This window comes from Rhamphochromis sp. 'chilingali' (assembly GCF_963969265.1).
Source record: "Rhamphochromis sp. 'chilingali' genome assembly, chromosome: 4".
NCBI lineage: Eukaryota > Metazoa > Chordata > Actinopteri > Cichliformes > Cichlidae > Rhamphochromis > Rhamphochromis sp. 'chilingali'.
Window position 1 is genome coordinate 42,001,555 of NC_137948.1, and position 23,481 is coordinate 42,025,035.

A 23,481-nucleotide genomic window follows, 5' to 3' on the forward strand; every position below is an offset into this window, starting at 1 on the left:
TGAGGGAGCTCTGCAGACGAATTCCAATGTGCCTTGACTGCTGGTTTTATGCACAAATGGCAAATAAAGAACCTTGCACCTTCCTGAATGCCAAGTTTCAAATATCTCAAAAAAGGACTACCTTTTGACTTGACACACATTTCTAGGTGTACATGAATATATTTGGGAAATGGACTGGTTCTTTTCTACTCTTCTGAGCACTCTTTGTGCATTCACCCCTATTCGCACAAGCACATTTTCTTAGTGCTTTCTAACTAACATTCACACACACATTCATACTCCGATGGATGCATCAAAGAGCAATTTGGGGTTAGTATCTTGCCCAAGGATATTTGGCATGCACAGTAGGGGAAGCCAACCTTCCAATCAGTAGATGTCCTGCTCTACCGCCTGAGCTACAACCACCATCTTGAGCTGGTATTGTTGGCTCTATACATGACTCACCTCACCAGAATTGTGCTTGTGTCTGAATCCAAGTGGATGGCAAATGAAACATCAATATGTCTTATACGACCTCTGCGTCCTATGATATTTCCTATAATAACACTGTGTAAACAATTATTCCCATTGTGTCACAGGACAATACAGTTGGCACACATCATAACTGAAATAAAAATTCATCTGTGCAGTCAAAGAAAACCTTGAACACAGTTCCCACTAAATGACAATTGCTCAGTCAATTCTACATGCACACTGCACAACAAAGCCGGAATGTACAAAAATAAAATGAATGCAGGCTATCAAGGTCATTTAGACATTGTTTGAGAGAAATAGGAATAGAACTCTTGTAGGTCATACTTTATTATTAGCATCACAGAGAAGCTTGTCACCTCAGTCAGTGCTTTTGTTTTGAGCATGTAATGTCGCTTTGGCTCAACTGGCTCACAGCAGAAAAGTCATTCTCACGACTCTTAATGCAGTTCTCAAATCAATAACACATTTCCTCACCCACATCAAGGATTCTTATTGTCTTCACACACACCTTTGCTGTTTCTACACATGCTTCACCACTAAAGATATTTTGTTACTGTATTGATGCACTTCACACTTGAAACTGACAACTCATCAAACAGTTTGTACTTTTGTCAGGCACAGCTCTAGATCGCTCACTTTCTTGAATACTGTCCAGCATTGCATTGCAGTGGAACAAGTGTACCTAATAAAGTGGTTGCTGAAGGTATGCCGCGTGACTTTACTGGACTATACAGTAGTTGGTGCTATGTTCTCAGACTGTATGTATTTTCTTTGTCTTTTCCTGATTCGTGTAATTTCACTAGTATTTGGCTTTTCTCTATTTCAGCAATTTTGTAAAGTTTCACAAAAATCCTTCACATTTATTTTTTGTTTCTGAAAAATGATTACAGTAGGGCTAAGTGCAGTAGATGCCATCATTCGGCATAACCCTCAGCTTTCTCAGTTTGCTAAGGACACTAAGTTGGAGAACACCATAACTGCCTGGAGAGAGCAAGTCAGGGCTGGTGAGCTTACTCTCTCACTCACTAAATCTTCCCCATCGCTGCTTCAGCAAGACACACACTCCCCACCTGCCTCTACGCTGCCACGGACTTCCTCTCCTTCCACACGCCAGCCAGGACCTTGTTCACCTGTCCGTTCGCCTGCCTTTTCCTGGCAGCTATTCAATTCAATTCAATTCAATTCAATTTTATTTATATAGCGCCAAATCACAACAAAAGTCGCCTCAAGGCGCTTCATAGATACAGAGAAAAACCCAACAATCATATGACCCCCTATGAGCAAGCACTTTGGCGACAGTGGGAAGGAAAAACTCTCTTTTAACAGGAAGAAACCTCCGGCAGAACCAGGCTCAGGGAGGGGCGGGGCCATCTGCTGCGACCGGTTGGGGTGAGAGAAGGAAGACAGGATAAAGACATGCTGTGGAAGAGAGACAGAGATTAATAACAAATATGATTCAATGCAGAGAGGTCTATTACAGTTTTTTACAGACGCTAGGACACATGTCTCAATACTTAGGTCACTTTTGCAAAACTCTTCACACAATTCTCCTAACTGACCGTCAGCTTGGCAAAGCAGTTCATTTCACATTCAAAATGCACTACAACTACCAAAACACTTCATTCAGGTCTCAAATAAACTCATTCTTCCAGAACACTAGCAAAGGTTGACAGCCGACAAACACACTTTGTCACCCACAAAACAATGACCTAAAAAACACTAACAACATGTAGCATGACACAGTGTTTTCTTGTGTAAAACAAGGACACATCTCTGTTTATAATTTCAATATATGTTACTGGAATGGATCAGACATCATGCAGAATTCGTTAATATTTGTTTATGTATTTTTATGTTTTTGCACTAAGTAATCCCAAAATACAAGAATTTGTATACACACACCATCCACTGATACACATACAATAGTAATGCTAATCTACTCGGTCTCCTCCATTTGGCCACAGGTTCTCATCCACATCACATCTTATGTCATCTAGGGCAACACACCTAGGAAAGAATCTTCTGGCTGCCAGAATTGAAGGAGTAACACCTGTGCAGATGTTCATCTACAATGAGAATCAGCTGTGGCTGGTTAAACTGCATTTTTAGATTTAAAATATGTTTCAATAAAATATTGCTGTTGGATTTTGCTGTCTTATTCAGTTTTGCATTGTGTTATTGTTTTGGCCATAAGTTTAACAGTTTTGAAAACAGTATGTAAGCACATGCAAAGTGTCCTGTACGTACAAAGGTTTTTGGCAGTTGTTGTGTCTGAGTGAGAAGATAATTCATGAAATTTGAGAGATGTAGTCATTGAATGCATTTTGTGCCAAAACAATGATAACTGATCCTCAGTTTAGCCCACATAGACTTCTGTTGTGCTCACTGTGTGAGGAGTTTTGCAAAAGTGACCTAAGTATTGAGAAATGTGTCCTAGCGTCTGTAAAAAACTGTAATACATAGTGAGTGAGAAAGGTGACTGGAAAGGAAAAACTCAATGCATCATGGGAATCCCCCGGCAGCCTACGTCTATTGCAGCATAACTAAGGGAGGATTCAGGGTCACCTGGTCCAGCCCTAACTATATGCTTTAGCAAAAAGGAAAGTTTTAAGCCTAATCTTAAAGTAGAGATAGTGTCTGTCAGGGGTGTCACTAGGTTTTAAGGACAGGGGGGGCTTAGCCCCCAAGAGATGCACACGACATGAACGAACGTAGTGAATGAGCACAAAATTTCACAAACAGAAAACAAAGACTGAGAAATTGTTTTCCTACTTTTTTGGACAGATTAAACATCCTAGGCCACCAATAGATCTATTGTTTTATTTCAGTCTGCTTTATAGTACAGTACAACAAAAAAACAGAGGAAATGTGTTTGCCGCATCAATAACAAGAAAAAAAACTGAAAATAAAAAAGTACATTTTTCTGGCTGCAATCACCAGTTACTTGGTGGGTGGAAGCATCAAAGAATGACGTCTGTTTTTAAGAGTGGCAAATCGGTCAATCACTCTGTTGTGACTCAGATGCTGAAGCGTGTCTTTTTCAATAGACATGACTGCAAGACTGTGAAGTCTTTTCTGACCCATTGTTTGACGCAGCCAGGAGTGCAGCCGACGCAGTGCACTAAAGGACCGTTCGCACGAGCAGCTGCTGACAGGCACTGTTAGGGCAACTTGGATGGTTGCCTTCAGAGAGGGAAACATGTCTGAATCAAGGAGGTTGTACACAGACAACATATTTTTGGGTGGACATCCAGCCTCTGTTTTCCGGGTAAGAAAGTTTCTGGCCACCAGAATCTCCTCTTTTTTCAGGTCAAGTCTGTAGTGCTTTGCAAGTTCATTCAAGTGTGGTTCACTCAAGAAGTTCTCAGATTTAGGACTGCATGCCTGGACGCCTTTTAGCAGCCCTGCATCTACACTGCAAAATCTTTGATCAAGCTCGCCAACCATCCGATCCACACAAGGGAAAAGTAACTCTCTTTTCAATGTGTCTGAGTTGTTCAATTCAGTGCGTGAACCCACAGTTGCCTCCAGGACAAAATCCTCCATTTTCCTCTGTTTGTGCCTTGTCTTGGCACCTGGTTCAGGGATACTGTGGGTGTTACACAGGGCCTTGGTTTTCTCATACAGCTCTGTAGCAAATGCATCTGAGTGTTTGCCCTTAAGTGTGTCACACACAGCTTGTTTGCAGATAAAAGCTTCTGCCAGGTCTAAAGTCTCTTTCTGCAGGAATTTGTGGAGTCCTTCGGTTACAGACAGAATCGACTGAAACATCAGTAGTGCATAGACTGCTGAGAACTTGTAGAGCTTTGCTCTGAGACCAACAGCTATGGGGGATCCAATTGCAGATAGGCACTCCAAAATGGCAGGCAATGTCTCAAGAACTGCACTGATTGATCGCAACTGACATGCCCAGCGAGTGTTTGAAAGTTGCACAAGCTCAGTTTTTGTCAATCCAAGCTTTGCCTGAGTCTCCATGAACTTATGATGATTGACTAGGGAGGTGCTGAAGAAAGAATACACACACTCCAACAAGCTGAAAAGCTCCACAGCCTCTGGGACAGCCTTGCAAGTATTGCACAAAACCAGGTTGAGTTGATGAGCATAACAATGCACATAGATAGCCTCAGGATGGAGCCTTCTAAAATGTGCTTGTACACCTCCAGTGGAGCCACTCATAACGGCTGCACCATCATATGTTTGTGCTACACACTTAAGCTCTGCAAGACCATAGTTTTGGATCTGCTGCTGAATCTCATTTGCAATGGACTGGGCATCAAATGATTTTATCTCTGCAAGTGCAAGGAAACGCTCCTTCACTGCCCCCTCTGACACGTACCTGACACAAACAGCTAACTGCTCTGCCTTTTTATCCCTTGCCTCATCCACCATGATGGAATAGACTTTAGACTTTGTCATTTCAGATACAATGACACTAGTAACTTCCTGGGCACAACAGTCAATCATGTCATTCTGGGATGTTGGTGAGATATACTGTGCATTTGATGGGGGATTATGTTTTTGAAGAAAAGCATCAAACTCCTTCAAAAGCTCCATGCACGCAAGAAAATTCCCTCTGTTTGGGCTGTCTTCACCTTCATCATGACCACGAAAAGGGAGTCCCTGTCTCCCTAACATAGAGGTGACTGCAACAATTCGTCTGAGATACTCTCTTTTTTCGACTATCTCACTCACATTTGCAGTTGCTATCATCTGTGCAACGTTTCCCTGTTTGCTAGTTCCCTGGTAGCTTTTCCATGTAACAACACTGTCCTTATGTGTTTGTGCCATCTCATGCTTGCCAAAGATGACTAAAGCTTTCTTCCAGTTCTTGCAACCGTTACTGACCAAACTATCATGTTTGATGTTTTTGCCAAACACTCTACATGGGAAGCAGAAAGCTGCATTCTGGTTGACTGAATATTCTAACCAGTTGTGCTTTTCAAACCAGCTGTGGTTAAATGCTCGCTTCTGTGTACCAAACGTATCATGTGGATAGCTCTTCAGCTTCACCTGTCTGGGCCCTGTGTCTTTGTCACCTAAATCAAACCCTGTAGTAGAATGAGTTGCTGCAGCTGCTTCATCATTTTCCCTCTCTTGGCCTGTTTGCTCTCCTCTCTCTGTAATAACTTGATCTTCCTCTGCCTCTCGATCTATTTGCTGCAGCTCCTCTGTCTCTCCTTGCTCTCTCTGACTTGAACTTGCCTGTTGACCTTTTTCTCCCTCAGCCACTCCTTCTGCCTCACCCTTCAAGATACATTAAAACATACTGAATTGTAATGTAAATTGCTAATATCATGACTTCTGCTCCCGCTCCACAGTAATTTGTTGCTCCCAAATATTTTGAAGTTACAAACATTATATTTTGAGCACGCATGTGACTAAAATGGTTGCAATTTAAAGCCCTGAAAAATATTACTAAATTACTTGAATTGAAGTAATATTAAAATAGAACCCTCAAAAATATGTGAGTCAGGCTAATTTGACTTATATACATATCTCTCTCTTTGCTCTCTCCACTTTCTAACCTTGACTCTCCTAAATAAAAGCTCAAGTTAAACAGGTCTTATATGTTGTACCGTGACTGAAATGTTTCATATTTCATATCCATATTGAGTCCCATAAAATTCTAATCAGACTGTCTCCATCACAAATGACTCCATCCTTTGACTCACCTCTCCAGCAGACGTCTCTCCCCTCTGCCTCTCTGTGCTCCTCTGCCCTGACTCCTACAGGTTAATGGGGATGGAGTGATTATTATTATTTCCACTGATGATAACCATACCTGAATGAGCTCAGCTGGATTTTTCAGAGCTAAAACGAGTGACAGAAATTAACATTATGCTAACAATTTAACTTAGTGCGCTAGCCAGGTTTTTATTTACAAAATGGGGAGCACCTGGTTCATTATTTACATGGGACTCTCTGCTGTTAGCTGGAGCTAACTAATTGTTACTACCAGCCAGTGATGAAGACTTACTTTCTTGAAAAACTTGCGTATATCCATGATTTCTTGCCGTTTGCCACATGCACGCTAGTGTTTCTGCAGGTGTATACGAGCGGAGTGTAAAGTAGCAGTGAAAACGAGGACTGGATTTTCAGTCATGTGGATGTCCCCTGTGAACAACTGGAAGGGATTGGATAACGAAGCACTGACGCTACCTTAACAATGTAAAGCGAAAGGGACCAACCGAGTTATGATCATATTTGTGTGAATAGCGACAGGTTTATATTATTATTTCTTTAAACTCATATTCCTGCATCTTTATATTGAATTTGTCTGCAAGTTCTGTAAAAAAAAAAATCGAATAAGTTAAAAAAAAAAAACCCCACCAAATTATTTAGGGGGGCTTAAGAATATTTTAGGGAGGCTTCAGCACCCCTAAAATAGGCCTAACGACGCCACTGGTGTCTGTCTCCTGAATCCAAACTGGAAGCTGGTTCCACAGAAGAGAGGCCTGAAAACTGAAGGCTCTGCCTCCCATTCTACTTTTAAATACTCTAGGAACAACAAGTAGGCCTGCAGAGCGAGAGCGGAGCGCTCTAATAGGGTGATATGGTACTACAAGGTCATTAAGATAAGATGGGGCCTGATTATTTAAGACCTTGTAGTGAGGAGCAGGATTTTGAATTCAATTCTGGATTTAACAGGAAGCCAATGAAGGGAAGCCAAAACAGGAGAAATATGCTCTCTCTTTCTAGTCCCTGTCAGGACTCTTGCTGCAGCATTTTGGATTAGCTGAAGGCTTTTCAGGGAGTTTTTAGGACTTCCTGATAATAATGAATTACAGCCGTCCAGCCTGGAAGTAATAAATGCATGAATTAGTTCTTCAGCGTCACTCTGAGACAGGATATTTCTAATTTTAGAGATGTTGCGCAAATGGAAGAAAGCAGTCTTACATATTTGTTTAATATGTGCGTTGAAGGACATGTCCTGGTCAAAAATGACTCCAAGGTTCCTCACAGTGTTACTGGAGGCCAAGGTAATGCCATCCAGAGTAAGAATCTGCTTAGATACCATATTTCTAAGCTTTTCAGGGCCGAGTACAATAACCTCAGTTTTATCTGAATTAAGAAAGTTAGCGCCAATCCAGGTCTTTATGTCTTTAAGACATTCCTGCAGTTTAACTCATTGGTGTGTGTTATCTGGCTTCATGGATAGATAGAGCTTGGTGTCATCTGCATAGCAGTGAAAATGTATAGTATGTCTTCTAATGATACTGCCTAAGGGAAGCATGTATAATATAAACAGAATTGGTCCTAGCACTGAACCCTGTGGAACTCCATAATTAACCTCAGTGTGTGAAGAGGACTCTCCATTTACATGCACAAACTGGAGTCTATTAGATAGATATGATACAAACCACTGCAGCGCAGTACCTGTAATACCTACAGCATGTTCTAATCGCTCTAATAGGATATTATGGTCGACAGTATCGAACGCTGCACTGAGGTCTAGCAAGACAAGCACAGAGATGAGTCCACTGTCAGAGGCCATAAGGAGATCATTTGTAACCTTTACTAAAGCTGTTTCTGTGCTGTGATGAGCTCTGAAACCTGACTGAAACTCTTCAAATAAACCATTCCTCTGCAGATGATCTGTTAGCTGTTTGACAACTACTCTTTCAAGGATTTTTGATATGAAAGGAAGGTTGGAGATTGGCCTATAATTAGCTAAGACTGCTGGGTCTAGAGATGGCTTTTTGAGTAAAGGTTTAACTACAGCCACCTTGAAGGCCTGTGGTACATAGCCGATTATTAAAGATAGGTTGATCATATTTAAGATCGAAGAATTAATTAATGGCAGGACTTCTTTGAGCAGTTTTGTAGGAATGAGGTCTAAAAGACACGTTGATGGTTTGGAGGAAGTAATTATTGACGTTAACTCAGAAAGATCAATTGGAGAAAAAGAGTCTAACTTAACATCGATGGTACTAAGAGTAGCTGTAGATAATATTACATCTGTGGGATGATTATTGGTAATTCTTTCTCTAATGATAAAAATTTTATTTGTGAAGAAGTTCATGAAGTCATTACTAGTTAAAGTTAAAGGGATGGTTGGCTCAAAAGAGCTCTGACCTTTTGTCAGCCTGGCTACAGTGCTGAAGAGAAACCTGGAGTTGTTCTTATTTTCTTCAATCAGTGACGAATAGTAAGATGTTCCGGCTTTGCGGAGGGCTTTCTTATAAAGCAACAAACTATTTCTCCAGGCTAAATGATGATCCTCTAAATTTGTGACACGCCATTTCCTCTCCAGATTACGAGTCATCTGCTTTAGGCTACGTGTTTGAGAATTATACCACAGAGTCAGGTACTTCTGTTTAGAGACCTTAGTTTTCACAGGAGCTACAGTATCAGCCGCCTGTTCCCGCTGGAGAGTCCGACGGGCTCATCCTGCTGTCTGTTATTCCCGCGGGGGGTTCTGGAGAACCGCGCCAGCCATCCTCCGTCCTCGCTGAAGGGTCCGAGGAGCCTGTACAGCCTTTCGTCTCCGCTGAAGGGTCCGAGGGGCCCTTTCAGCCTTCCGCCTCCGCTGGAGGGTCCGAGGGGCCCATCCAGCCTCCTTCCTCCGCTGAAGGGTCCGTGGGGCCCGTCCAGCAGCCTGTCTCCGCTGGAGGGTCCGAGGGGCCCGTCCAGCAACCTGCCTCGCCTGCAGCGCCACCACTTGCGGCTCCCACACCGTCGCCTGCAGCGCCATCCTCGTCTGGTCCAGCCTCTGAGTCTTCATCCTCGTCTAGTCCAGCCTGCGAGTCTTCATCCTTGTCTGGTCCCGCCTCCGAGTCTTCATCCTTGTTTGGTCCCGCCTCTGAGTCTTCATCCTCGTCTGGTCCCGCCTCCGAGTCTTCATCCTCGCCTGGTCCGCCTCCAAGTCTTCAGCTTTGCTTGGTCCCGCCTCCGAGTCTTCAGCTTTGCCTGGTCCAGCTTCAGCTACAGCTTCAGCTTCGCCTGGTCCAGCTTCAGCCTCGTCATCCTCGCCTGCAGCAGCCTCTGCTTCAGCCTCTGCATCGCCTAGTCCAGCCTCCGTGTCTTCGCCTTCAGCGTCGCCTGGTCCTGCCTCACCCCGTCTTGCTTCGTCTGCGCCTGAGGTCTCCATGCCGTCTAGTTCTGCCTCCCCTCGCCCTGTCCGGCCTGCACGTCCTCGCCCTGTCCGGCCACCTTACAGGCCATTGGCTGGACATCGTTGCCGTTGTTGCGGCTGGCCTCCGGACCTGCCCTGTCGCCGCCGTTGCCTTCCACGCGGCAGGCCTCCGGACCTGAACTGTTTTGGACTGTTGTGCTGTCAACCTCCGGGCCGGCCCCCTGAACTTTGTAGAAACTGTTTTTCCTGGCCGCCTGTGCCTGTCGTGAGCCTGTTTTTGTTCTGTTGTTTTCCGGGCTCCAGTGTTTGCGCTTTTTTTTGTTTCTGGCTCCTTATGTTTAGTTTGTTTTGGCCAGCCCTTTTGGCGGGAGGGGGGGTGAGTTTATTATATTATTTATCATTTCTAGTTTTTGGTTTTTGCCTGTGTTCTGTCTTATGGTTTACGTCTCGGTTCCCTCTGTTGCAGTGCCTGCGTGTGAATCTGTGTCTTTAGTTCAGTCTGTGTTGTTTCCTGTTTTATTTTGAAGGTCCATGTCTGATGTTAATGTATCTGGTTTTTCTTCCCCTGTTTCGTTAGGCCTGATTTGCCCCAGCTGTGTTTCCCTCTTGTTACTCATTCCCTGATTGTATGTATTTAAGCCCTGTGTTTCAGTTTGTTGGTGTTGTGTTCTGCCCTTGTCTAGCTGTGTGTTCTGCCTGCGTAAGTGTATTTTGTATTCCTAGTTTTGTTGCCCTTTTGAGTTCAGCATTAAAGCTGTTTTGAGTTCACGTTCCGCCTCCGAGTGTCTGCACATTGGGTCCTCCTACTACCACTCCTGCCTGCACGTAACAAAGACTTGTATAGGTTGATGGTGACTGGACTGAAACATTTTATTTTGTTTGTTTTTTTGTTAGGTAAAAATCTAGTATATCGAAGTATTCTAAGGTTTTAAAAAAACAAACAAAAAACCATTCCGGGTAGAGTAAATGTCACAATGAAATAACGTACCCTACCCCACATTTACATTCCAGACTTTAAAGACATTAGACTAATGAGGCAGACATTCTTTTTTTTTTTTTATTTGCAACATTTCAACATCTGTCTCTTGTGTAAGAATGTTATATTAATGTGACATTCACAATAATATGAACATGACATTAATGTGAATTATTGTCACATTATTGTGAATTAATGTTGGAAACATCTTTTCAGATAAGCACAAGACCTTTCAGAGGAAAATTTCAGACTTATTATATAGTTTCAATGGTTTATGATTTAAGATGTTTTCAAGACTGAAAGTAGGTTTTAGATAGCACAAATAAAAATCTCCTTGACTGCTCTGCCTAGTATTAATCTGTTGACGAGTTAGTGAAGGATATTTACGTTGAAGAGCCAATTAGGATTTACGGCTCCAGCCACAAACACACATAAACAGTTCCATGTACAGATAACACACTTGTCCTGCAATAATAGAGACTGTGGCTGACACAAATAAAAACTTTAGCTGCAAGTTAAAGTGTAGTGCATCTAGGTCAGAAAAAAACTGATTCTTACAACTTATTCCTTCCAGCAGCTTCTAAGAGTCACAGTAAAAACACAGGAGCATATAATGTTCCATTTCTGACTGTGGAAAAAAACAAAACAGTTTGTTACAATTTCTGACCCAGCCAAAGTGAAACAATTACTTTCATATCAGCTCAAATTCCACAGGCGTCTGTGATTACATGAAAAAAGAGCATAGCATTCCAATTAGGCAACACACACAAACACTGATGAGGATGAATACACACACTCAGAGGGAAAGAGAGATTGGTTGTCAGCGCATACAACCGTGATCTATTCTATGTGGGGGGTCTGAGCTCTTAATGTTTGGATGTACTGTGTGCATGTGTGTAACACTGCACTACTAACTGCTTAACCAGGAGGTCAATAGTAAGCCAAGGATTTACTGTTTATTTTACCGAGGGCTCGAAAGACACGGGGAGAGAAAACAGCATATGGATAACTTCTTCTCTAACTGTGGTAAAGGTTGTAAAATAGAAAGCCAGAATATCTGTGAGTGCCTGGAGCTATTCAAACAAGTTTCTCTTGTCTACCACAAGATTGTAGTCAGTCACTAGAATTTACCACAAGTGTATTTTTTTGTATATTAAAAATGTATGATTTAGTGTTGTGCTCTATTAAAACACGATATATTGTTATTAAAACACTGGGCCCTACAAGTCTCATAATGGAAAAAACAGCATCATAATAGCAAATGTTTCCCTGATGACTTGACTACATTTGTTTATCCAGACATAATATTGCTAAAGATACACACATTTAAGTCTGGTTTTCATGGATAATGCGGTCCTAATGGCATCACCGAGCTATGACCTCCAGCTTGCACCGGGGAGGTTTGCAGCAGAGTGCAAAGTGTCTGAGATGGGAACTAGCACCTTCATGTCCAAGAGCAGGAAAGGGTCAACTGCCCATTATGTGAGAGAAAATGGGGCCTCGTTTGGAGGACTGCAAGTACACTATGTTGCCAAAAGTATTTCCTCACTAGTGATGGGATTTTCGGCTCTTTTTAGTGAGCCGAACCGAAGAGCCGGCTCCTTCGGCTCCGAACCGGCTCTTCAGGTTGTTTTGTTGCTTCAATTAATTTATTATTAACAATAATATAAAATTATGCACAAAAGGAATTACTAATGTAAAAAAAGTGGTTTTATTTATATATGTTTATATATAAATATATGCGGTGGCCCCTAGAGACAAAGCACGTACAAATTCCAAAACAAATTCCTAGCGTTAACTGAACTTCCAAAACAGAGCTACCTAAATCACTTAAATTACACAATTGAAAGCATATGTTTATTGTTTGTGTATTTATACACAAGCACTCATATATATTCAAATAATTTAAAAAAAATGTTCATTTACCTGTTACTACCACACACCAAATCCAGTCGTTGGTGCTTCCTGGCTTGTGTAGCCACCAGGTAACAAACGCTCAACACTGCTCCTAGCATCCTGGAGCACTTCTGTTGTGTTTTGTACGTGCTTCGGGGTTTGTACGTGCTTCGGAGTTGGTACGTGTTTTGGAGTTTGTACATGTTTTGGAGTTTGTATGTACTCTGCCTCTAGGGGCCACCATAAATATACTTTTATTTATTCACTCCACATAAAATGTAATAAAGAAATCATATAATACAAAAACCAACTATTCACATTTCAGCTTTTAAATATTTAAATTTTCAGCTTTTTCCTTTTACAAATTTAAAGTGAAACAACACAAAACACTGCAAACCACAACACAATTAAATAGAAATTACAATATGAAAACAAAAAGAAGATGCACATTCTCTGTCATATGGGCCTGCATGAATAAACTTTCTGAATCCTTTATCATCCGCAACTGAAAATAGTTGTGGATGATTACTATACCTTTCTAATGTGACGTTGTTGTCCCTGGCTCTCTTTCTCTCTCTCTCTCCCTCCTGCTCTGTTCCTGTGCTACTGCCAGTGTAACTACCGCCCCTCCCCCCTTTTCCCAGCGCAAAGCACAGGGCTTGCGTGTGGAGTGAGGCGGAAAAAAAGTCCGAGAGAGAGGGTGAGAGAAAGAAAAAACACCCCACGGCTCGCGCCGTTCACGTCAAAGATCCGGCTCTAAGAGCCATTTCGTTCGCGACTGACACATCACTATTCCTCACCCATACAAATCATTGAATTCAGATGTTCTAATCACTTACATGGCCACAGGTGCATAAAATCAAGCACCTAGGCATGTAGACTGCTTCTACAAACATCTTTGAAAGAATGGATCGCTCTCAGGAGCTCAGTGAATTCATGAGTTGTTTCGTGATAAGATGCCACCAGCAACATAAGTCCAGTCGTAAAACTTCTTTGCTACAAAACATTTCAGTCAATTGTTAGTGGTATTATAGCAAAGTGGAAGCAACTGCCAACAACAGCAACTCAGCCATGAAGTGGTAGGTTCGTTAAAATCACAGAGCGGGATGCCAAGGGGCTGGCCAATTTTCTTACAGCAAATCATAACAGACCTCCAAACTTAATATGGCCTTCAAATTAGTTATAGAACAGTGCACTGAAAACTTCATGGAATGGGTTTCCATGGCCATGAAGCTGCATCTAACTCTTACCCAATGCAATGCAAAGCATCGGCTGCATGGCGTGAAGCATGGCGACACCGTACTCTAGAGCAGTGTAGTGATGGATCACGCTTCCTTGTCTGGTTATCCAATGGATGAGTCTGGGTGTGGTAGTTGTTAGGTTTAATGTATGTGTTGTAGGTTTCCATTTAAAAAGCTAGAATGCTTCTGTTTGTAACCCACACATATGAGTACGTGCACGACCTCGATAAGGGGAACAAGCGGCCTTGAGAAGAACAGATTCTACTCAATGAAGGAAGCCACCTGGCTGGGACGAGATACCTACAACATCCTGTTGTATAACCATGCTTGCACAATTACACTTTGTAACCAAATATAGCAATTTCTCAAAGGTAATACAGCAACAAACTTTATGAATATTCATGTGTGTAACCAATAAAAACAACCTGCAGGGGGAAAGCAAGTTGAAGTGGGTTGGAGACAACTGCTTCCCTCTTGCGAGTGAAAACTTGAGCTCTGTGTGACCTCGTTCCTGAGTGAGTTTCTGTTTATCCAGCAGTATCAGGGGTAAAACTCTGACAGTAGTTGTCAGGAGAATGGGACCTGTCTGATTGCACTGTGCAAATTGTAATGTTTGGTGGTGGGGGGATTAAGATGCGGGATTGTTTTTCAGGAGTTGGACTCAGTCCCTTAAGTCCAGTAAAATGAACTCTAAATGCTTCAGCATAGCAACACATTTTGAACAATTTTATGCTCCCAACTTTGTGGGAACATTTTGGGGATGGCACTTCCTGTTCCATCATGGATGCACACCAATGTACAGAGCAAAGTTCACAAAGACATGGGTGAGTGAGTGTACTTCAGACCCAGTAACACACTCAGACAGAAACTGGTTCACCCGAAAGACAAAACTCCTAAACACAGACTTAACAATGTGGTGTATGCTGTACAGTGCAGCGAGGAATGCCCAGACCTCTACATCGGAGAGACCAAACAGCCACTTCACAAGCGCATGGCACAACACAGAAGAGCCACCTCCACAGGACAAGACTCAGCAGTTCATCTGCATCTAAAGGACAAAGGTCACTCTTTTGAGGATGCCAACGTTCACATTTTGGAAAGAGAGGACAGATGGTTTGAAAGAGGAGTGAAAGAAGCCATTTACGTCCACTGTGAGCGACCATCTTTGAACAGAGGCGGTGGTTTACGACACCAACTGTCTGCCATCTATAATCCAGTTTTGAGATCCCTTCCCAGACGCCTTAACGCCCACTCACATCCTGGGCCATCCGACCTCAGGAAATCACATGATAGGGTGGGGCCAGGTTTCACAATGAGCTCACCCAAAACCCTGGCTGATTAGGACCCCCACCCGCTTTCACTCCTTGGCTCATGTGATTAGGTAGAGGATCATCAGGGGGTCCTTTGTCCCTCCTTGGGGGGAAACTCCCACTGGGTTTAAATCTGGGACTCCCCACTAATTGACCCTTAGAACTGAAGAAGCTTCTCGGAGGAGAGGTGAAACGTCTTCAAGCAACTCAAAGAAGTCCAGACGCTTTTCTTTCCAAGCTCCTTAGTCTAACCTATGTTGTGTTCCCTGAAAAAGACCTTTTTTAATGATTTTTCAGTTTTGGGTAACCTTACCTTTTTTTTTAACCTGTGGCAGTTCACCACTTACCTTTGTACCATTTCAGGCTATTCATTGGATCTGAATGACTTGAATTACAATAAATAAATGTAATAATTGTTCTAAAACTTTTGACCGGTAGTGTATGTTACTACATTTACTAACATGTTTTACACACAGTCTTGTTAATTTTGGTTTTATAGGTTTGAAATTGTTATTGACTGAACTGGGAGGTTTTTCCAGTGGGAAAAAACTAGCTTAAAGGATGAAGTTTGATTAGTGTAACGTGCCAATTGTTAATGTATTTTAAGGAATAAAGCACTATATCTGTTAAATATATAGATGATAGAGCTGATAAGAAGACAATGCCATGTCCATCCATCCATCTTCATCCGCTTTATCCGAGACCGGGTTGCGGGGGCAGCAGCCTAAGCAGAGAGGCCCAGACCTCCCTCTCCCCAGCCACCTCCTCCAGCTTATCCGGGGGAACACCAAGGCGTTCCCAGGCCAGCCGAGAGATATAATCTCTCCAGCGTGTCCTGGGTCTGCCCCGGGGCCTCCTCCCGGTGGGACATGCCCGGAACACCTCACCCCGGGAGGCGCCTCTACTCTGAGCCCCTCCCGGATGGCCGAACTTCTCACCCTATCTCTAAGGGAAAGGCCAGCCACCCTTCGGAGGAAGCTCATTTCTGCCGCTTGTATCCGCGATCTCGTTCTTTCGGTCACTACCCACAGCTCGTGGCCATAGGTGAGGGTAGGGACGTAGATCGACCGGTACATTGAGAGCTTCGCTTTTACACTCAGCTCCCTCTTCACCACGACGGACCAGTGCAGCGTCCGCATTACTGCAGCTGCAGCCCCAATCCGTCTGTCGATCTCCGGCTCCCTTCTCCCATCACAAGACCCCGAGATACTTGAACTCCTCCACTTGGGGCAGGAACTCATCCCCGACCTGGAGTGGGCACTCCACCCTTTTCCGGCTGAGAACCATGGCCTCAGATTTGGAGGTGCTGATCCTCATTCCCGCTGCTTCACACTCGGCTGTGAACCGTTCCAGTGCGAGCTGGAATGCCATGTCTAAAGTAAAATTACAAGTTGGAGTTATTTAGAGAAATAGGAGATTGTACCACACAAACACACAGAGAGATACAAAAGAACCAGCTATTAGTTAAGTCAATGGCCTTTTTCCTTGGGCCCAGTCTAATTAATGGCGTCTAAGTGTCAATCAGCTAACAAGGGAGGCTTATCTCATGGCTAACATGCTTTCCTATGCCTTCCATCTGGTCACTGTGTGTACAGTGGGGCAAAAAAGTATTTAGTCAGCCACCGATTGTGCAAGTTCCCCCACTTAAAATGATGACAGAGGTCAGTAATTTGCACCAGAGGTACACTTCAACTGTGAGAGACAGAATGTGAAAAAAGAATCCATGAATTCACATGGTAGGATTTGTAAAGAATTTATTCGTAAATCAGGGTGGAAAATAAGTATTTGGTCACCTCAAACAAGGAAAATCTCTGGCTCTCACAGACCTGTAACGTCTTCTGTAAGAAGCTTTTCTGTCCCCCACTCGTTACCTGTATGAATGGCACCTGTTTGAACTCATCATCTGTATAAAAGACACCTGTCCACAGCCTCAAACAGTCAGACTCCAAACTCCGCCATGGCCAAGACCAAAGAGCTTTCGAAGGACACCAGGAAAAGTATTGTAGACCTGCACCAGACTGGGAAGAGTGAATCTACAATAGGCAAGCAGCTTGGTGTGAAAAAATCAACTGTGGGAGCAATCATCAGAAAATGGAAGACATACAAGACCACTGATAATCTCCCTCGATCTGGGGCTCCACGCAAGATCTCATCCCGTGGGGTCAAAATGAGCATGAGAACGGTGAGCAAAGATCCCAGAACCACACGGGGGGACCTGGTGAATGACCTGCAGAGAGCTGGGACCAAAGTAACAAAGGTCATCATCAGTAACACACTACAACGGCAGGGAATCAAATCCCGCAGTGCCAGACGTGTTCCGCTGCTGAAGCCAGTGCATGTCCAGGCCCGTCTGAAGTTTGCCAGAGAGCACATGGATGATACAGCAGAGGATTGGGAGAATGTCATGTGGTCAGATGAAACCAAAGTAGAACTTTTTGGTATAAACTCAACTCGTCGTGTTTGGAGGAAGAAGAATACTGAGTTGCATCCCAAGAACACCATACCTACTGTGAAGCATGGGGGTGGAAACATCATGCTATGGGGCTGTTTTTCTGCCAAGGGGACAGGACGACTGATCCGTGTTAAGGACAGAATGAATGGGGCCATGTATCGTGAGATTTTGAGCCAAAACCTCCTTCCATCAGTGAGAACTTTGAAGATGAAACGAGGCTGGGTCTTCCAACATGACAATGATCCAAAACACACCGCCCGGGCAACAAAGGAGTGGCTCCGTAAGAAGCATTTGAAAGTCCTGGAGTGGCCTAGCCAGTCTCCAGACCTCAACCCCATAGAAAATCTGTGGCGGGAGTTGGAAGTCCATGTTGCTCGGCGACAGCCCCAAAACATCACTGCTCTCGAGAAGATCTGCATGGAGGAATGGGCCAAAATACCAGCTACTGTGTGTGCAAACCTGGTAAAGACCTATAGTAAACGTTTGACCTCTGTTATTGCCAACAAAGGTTATGTTACAAAGTATTGAGTTGTATTTTTGTTATTGACCAAATACTTATTTTCCACCCTGATTTACCAATAAATTCTTTACAAATCCTACCATGTGGATTCATGGATTTTTTTTTCACATTCTGTCTCTCACAGTTGAAGTGTACCTCTGGTGCAAATTACTGACCTCTGTCATCATTTTAGGTGGGGGAACTTGCACAATCGGTGGCTGACTAAATACTTTTTTGCCCCACTGTATATGTCTGTGCATGTGAGAGAGAGAAAGAGAAACTGCGTTACTTGTCCCATTTGACAAAGTTAGTTGGACTTACTCTATGAGAAACAAATCAGGGTTTGTTTATTTCTTTTGCACTCATCTTTGGGTCCATATAAGGGGAATTTCTGTATAGTTACTTGTGGGAAATATGATGGAAAAAGAAGTAATGGAGGTCCTTCTGCTTCTTATACAATGCTGCTCGTATAAAAGTTACTCATCTAGTCAGACCTGAAACTGCTCACACTTGTGCACCTTAACTCAAATGCTCTTGACTACTAACCCTACTATCAATATTAATGTTGGGTTCTTTTAGAAAGTACAGACATTCTTAAGCTAAGAGCAAGTACAGATACACTGGGAAAAGTTGAAGTACTAATTCAACTTCTTTACTCAAGTAAAAGTAAAAAGGTACAGGTGTCATGGTCCTGCGACCATGACTCAGTGACTTTATGTTTATGTTCTTTATTGTTATTACTTTCATTATTATTCATGGCTGTTTTGGGATGGTTTGTGTTTGGGATTTTAGACACTGGGTTCTGGGTTTGTGCTCCCTCTGTTGGTCCCTGGTGTTAGTGTTCCCCTGTCTCGTCAGGTTAATCAGGTCCAGCTGTTTCCCCCACCTGTGTGTGATTTCCCAGTGTCTCTTTGTGTACTTATAGTGTGTGATTTCCTCTGCTCCTCGTCGCGTCGTCTGTGTTCATACCCTGTGAAATCCCCTGCGTGCTCTCCCTGCTGTTCTCCCTTCATGTTCAGGTTTGCCACTCCTTTGTGTAGTTTATCCCAGTTTAGTTCGTCCTTAGTTCTGTTTGCCATCTCCACTTTATGTCTGGTATTGTTAATAAATCACCCTTCACATCTGAATAAGTGCTGCATTTGAGTCCTCCTTCCACTCTTCACACGGCCGCTGCCCCAAACCGTGACAACAGGTGCTGAAATGTACACAAAGTACGAAAGTAAAAATGAGCTCTTTGGAGGACATTTTTTACCAGCTGTTTCTGTGCAGAGCTAACTGAACCTTGTCCTATATTAACATATTGGTAAAATAACATTAAATGGTAAATGGCCTGTATTTGTATAGCGCTTTTACTAGTCCCCCCTAGGGACTCCAAAATGCTTTACACACCCAGTCATCCACCCATTCACACACACATTCACACACTGGTGGAGGCAAGCTACAGTTGTAGCCACAGCTGCCCTGGGCAGACTGACAGAAGCGAGGCTGCCATATCGCGCCATCGGCCCTTCTGGCCAACACCAGTAGGCAAACATCACTTGACCCAGTTGTTTTAGCTAATTATAAGCAAATCTACAAACTTTAATTAAGTTCAGTTATTCTTGAAAAAGTAGTTGTAAGACAGCTAACTGAGCCAATGGAATGGTGTATTTTAAGAATTAAAGTTATGTCTGGTTCCAGAGTGTGGGGGTGCCTACTGGGGTCAGCGGGGGAGCTGGCCCCAGGGAGGGGCCACTTGCCCCTCCCTTCTTCCCTCCCCATCCTCAGCTGCCTCCCTATTCCCGCTCTACCACACCCACCCACACATGCAGGGCTTGGGGTGCAGGTATGTGACCAGGGTGCAGGGGAGGCACTCCCCCTCTGTCCCCTTCTGGCCGCCTGTGCCTCAATTTTATTCTGCAACCTAGACATCCACATTACTCACACTCTCACATAACACATACATATACGGCCTTGGGGCTGGGCACGTTTTACAGCATCCAGAGGAGGGTCGGTGTACTCCAACCCACCTCTGGCGCTGGTGCCCTACCCTCAATTTTAAATGCATATAGACACTAAGGGTTTTCGGGAGGAGCCGTGCTGCTCTCTGATAGGAAGCAGGAACCATGCTCTCCTGTGTTTTAAATGCACTTTAGAACAGCACACAGCAACACTACATATGAGCGGGCGTAGGGAGGTTTGGGGTCACCCCGGTTCTGTTAGCCGTCAGGGCTGGGGGGCTGGGAGGAGGTGCTGGCCATCAGATTGGGGTCTGGGATGCGGGGCCTCCCTGCTACTGCAGATAAGGAGGTGGTCCGCTTGCCTCCACCCCAGAGAGAAGGGTTACATCTCCTGGGTCTAGGTGCGGCTTGCTCCTCTGGGGGCGGGGGTACCTGGACCTGGGATATAGAGTATGTTTGGGGAGTGTGACTGTCTGTGCAGTGTCTATTTGTGTCTTTCTACACCAGGGGTCCCCAATCCCAGTCCACGAGGGCCGGTGTCCCTGCAGGTTTTAGATGTGTCCTTGATCCATCACAGCTGATTTAAATGGATAAATGACCTTCTCAGCATGTCTTGAAGTTCTCCAGAAGCCTGGTAATGAACTAATCGTGTGATTCAGGTGTGTTGACCCAGGATGAGATCTAAAACCTGCAGGGACACCGGCTGTCGTGGACTGGAATTGGGGACCCCTGGTCTACACGTTGGGTGAGTGCAGAGTATTTGGTTGTGTATTTGGGGGTGGGAATGCACGTTTGTGTCCGCGTGCGCCTGTTCGTCTGTGTCTATATGTCAGGTTGGGTCTTAGACTCAACCTCTCTGGGTACATCTCAGGCCCTCCAAAGTACAGAGGCCTATCTCCCCTCACCACACTCCCTGCCGGTGGCTGATGCCCTCAGACGTTGGTGTGTTGGTGGTTCTTGTCGACTGGGGCTGGGCGCTCATGTATGTACCGGCTCACTCCTGGTGGCCGATTGGCAGGGCCTGGCGCCTGTGGCCCGGCTGGGCTCCTTCCGGGGGGTGGGATGCCCTCAGGCCTCTGGCCTCTGGGCCTGAAGCTCTGGCACAGCTGGCTGCCGGCAGGGCACGCGGGCACGCCACTGCAACCCCCTCTGGCCTCTGCTCCGTAGTTGCTGGGTGACCTCTCGTTTAAGGCTCTACTCAGCTCTTCCCAGGAGGGTGGCACGGTTCCCCCCCCTTTGGTGGTCCTCCTCGGGTCCTCGTACTCTGGGGCCACTGGATGTCTGGGGCCTGGATCTCCTCCATACCTGCTTCATGCCCTGGGGGACGGGGCTATGGCTCCCCACACTCCCTAGCAGATCGTTACATGGAGAAACAAAAAAAAAAAAAAAAAGGAATTTAAGTTGTGTTTCAGAATTCATCATAGTACAGTGTTAGTGAAGCTTACAAATGGTGGACAGTGTACTCAACTCTGTGCTTGTCCTGCATGACCCAAGTGCAATGTTCAGTACTTTTTATCATAATATTTTATTTCAGAGATCAGAGTATGTTGTGATGTCATTTGTCTAACAGACTCCAACTTTTTCATGTAAATATGTAGTCTTCTTCACACATAAAAGTTAATACTGGCGTTCTAAGTAGTTCTGTGCTGGGACCATTATATACATGCTTATACATAGTTTCTTTAGTAAGTATCGTTCAATGATACTTGCAGATGATACCCATGAGGACTCACACCAGTTACTTAAACTGCAGGAATGACCTCTATTTTCCTGTTTCTAAATTTAGATAAAAACAAGGTTGAAGTACTCAGCTCTAAAAATCTTAGAAGCAGTATATCTAACCAGATGCTTACTTCACACAGCATTATGTAGCGCCCCTGACTGTCTACTCCACTATAGCCGGGTACGCCCTGAGTTCTAGTTATCTTAAACGTACTTAGTTGCCCTCAGTGCAAGTTCCCCTGATTTACACACGTATAACACACAGATACACTTTTACCTTACTTTGAAATATAGATAAGAAACAGTACTAGACACAAGCTCTTATGTTTAAACCAAGCAGGTTTACTGAAGGAACTGGTAAACACCCAATAAATCAATAAAGTAAGAAGTCTCTTGCAATGACAAAATATAACAATAATAACAGTTACACAGTTCTTTACTGTAATGGGCCCCACACACACACACACTCTCACACCACCCAGTTTCCCAAGTCCCCTCGGTGCAGGCCTGGATCGATGCTAGGGTGCGTAGGAACCAACGGTCCTAAAAGAAAACAAAATGGTGCTCCTACCTGGAAACCTTAGTCTTTTGTCCACAATACACTCACGGCACGCCGAGAGGTCCGTCCCTTAGGTCGCCGAGCTGCACGCTTACTCCTTTTAGGCAGCAAACCTGATCGGCCCGCCTTGGCAGTCAGTAGCCTCCCACTCTGTGCAGGTCAGGTGACATCCTGCGAAGTCCGCCTTCATGGCTAACTCCGATTAGCCAAGTTAGCACGCCGCTAACTAGGGATATTTCGAGGCAACAGTGCAAACCAGTCCCGGCTGCACCACCTCACAGTCACGCTCTGTTACTCAGCCGTGGGCGTGGGATGATTTATCCTCACTGTCCATTGGAAAAAAGTCTCTGTAGACCCTAGCCGCATCTCGCGCACGCTTTTCTCTCTCCTCTCTTCTCTCGTGGTTGGCTCCGCTCTCTCCTCTCTCCTTCCGCCCGCTCCCTTTCAAAGTAAAAGCACCTAAACACACTTCCTTATTACTACTACAACACAGTAGAACGAACAACAGAACTATTCAGATATATCCAACTGGAAATAAAACTTAGCCCCATAAAATATACCCGGGCTACATCCTCCCCCTTCTAATCGTCTGGATGTCCTCATCAGACATCTCCCAAGGCGACTGAAAACAAATAAACAAATAAAACTCCACACATCTTGAATGTATAACAGACACTGTTAGAACTTCACTTTTTTTTTTCTCGTTTACACATTCCCCAACTTTATCACAACCCCTCTGTGAACAATAGTAATAGGTTGGTCACTAGCCTTCCCTAGTTCATCGTAGGACAGTCTCAAAACTGGTTTTATTCTTCTCTTCCCAGTCGTCCCTGACCTAAGGCATTTGCTGACCTCTTTCCCAATACTCCATCTTCCCCTAGACCTCTTTGAGAGAGGTCTTTCCTTCTCCTCTTCTGACTCTGTATCGGTGTTCTTTACATCACCAATGTCATCTGCTTCCTCCTGAGACTCTTCGGCATTGCCCTCAGATAGAAACATAGCTTGAGCGTCATCCTCCGATGCCAATGGAGAATTGTCACTAAACGACTCCTCCCTCAACACTTTCTCCACACAGTCTCTGTACCAGGCATGTGGCCTCTCGTATTCTACATCTGACGATCCAGTCGACTCCCCAGTGTCTTGACTCACGTCTCTGCTTTCTACCCTCTCTTTTCCTTTTCCCATCCTGCGAGTCTGTGGTCTCGCTGGCACTTCATCTCTGGCCATGCCTTCTGGCAGTCTTACTTCTGTCCCAATCGGTAACAAATGATCTCTGTGTAGGGTTCTCACACTACCTTCAAATCAAATCAAATCACTTTTATTGTCACATCACATG

At 44.3% G+C, this 23,481-nt stretch overlaps 2 long non-coding RNA genes across 3 annotated transcripts; both read right to left on the bottom strand.

The window, feature by feature from the left end:
* Nucleotides 1-803: 803 nt before the first annotated feature.
* On the bottom strand, nt 804-6,753 carry LOC308395664. Its single transcript, XR_013971430.1, has 3 exons — nt 6,452-6,753; nt 6,147-6,200; nt 804-1,893 (listed from the first exon to the last, which is right to left on the bottom strand). It is a non-coding gene; the product is annotated as an uncharacterized lncRNA (long non-coding RNA).
* A 3,868-nt stretch (nt 6,754-10,621) lies between these two features.
* On the bottom strand, nt 10,622-22,568 carry LOC308395162. Of its 2 annotated transcripts, none has more exons than XR_013971342.1 (3): nt 22,158-22,568; nt 18,894-21,213; nt 10,622-16,346 (listed from the first exon to the last, which is right to left on the bottom strand). It is a non-coding gene; the product is annotated as an uncharacterized lncRNA (long non-coding RNA). The 2 variants fall into 2 exon arrangements; XR_013971343.1 differs by having other exon boundaries at nt 18,811-21,213.
* Between the last annotated feature and the right edge of the window lie 913 nt (nt 22,569-23,481).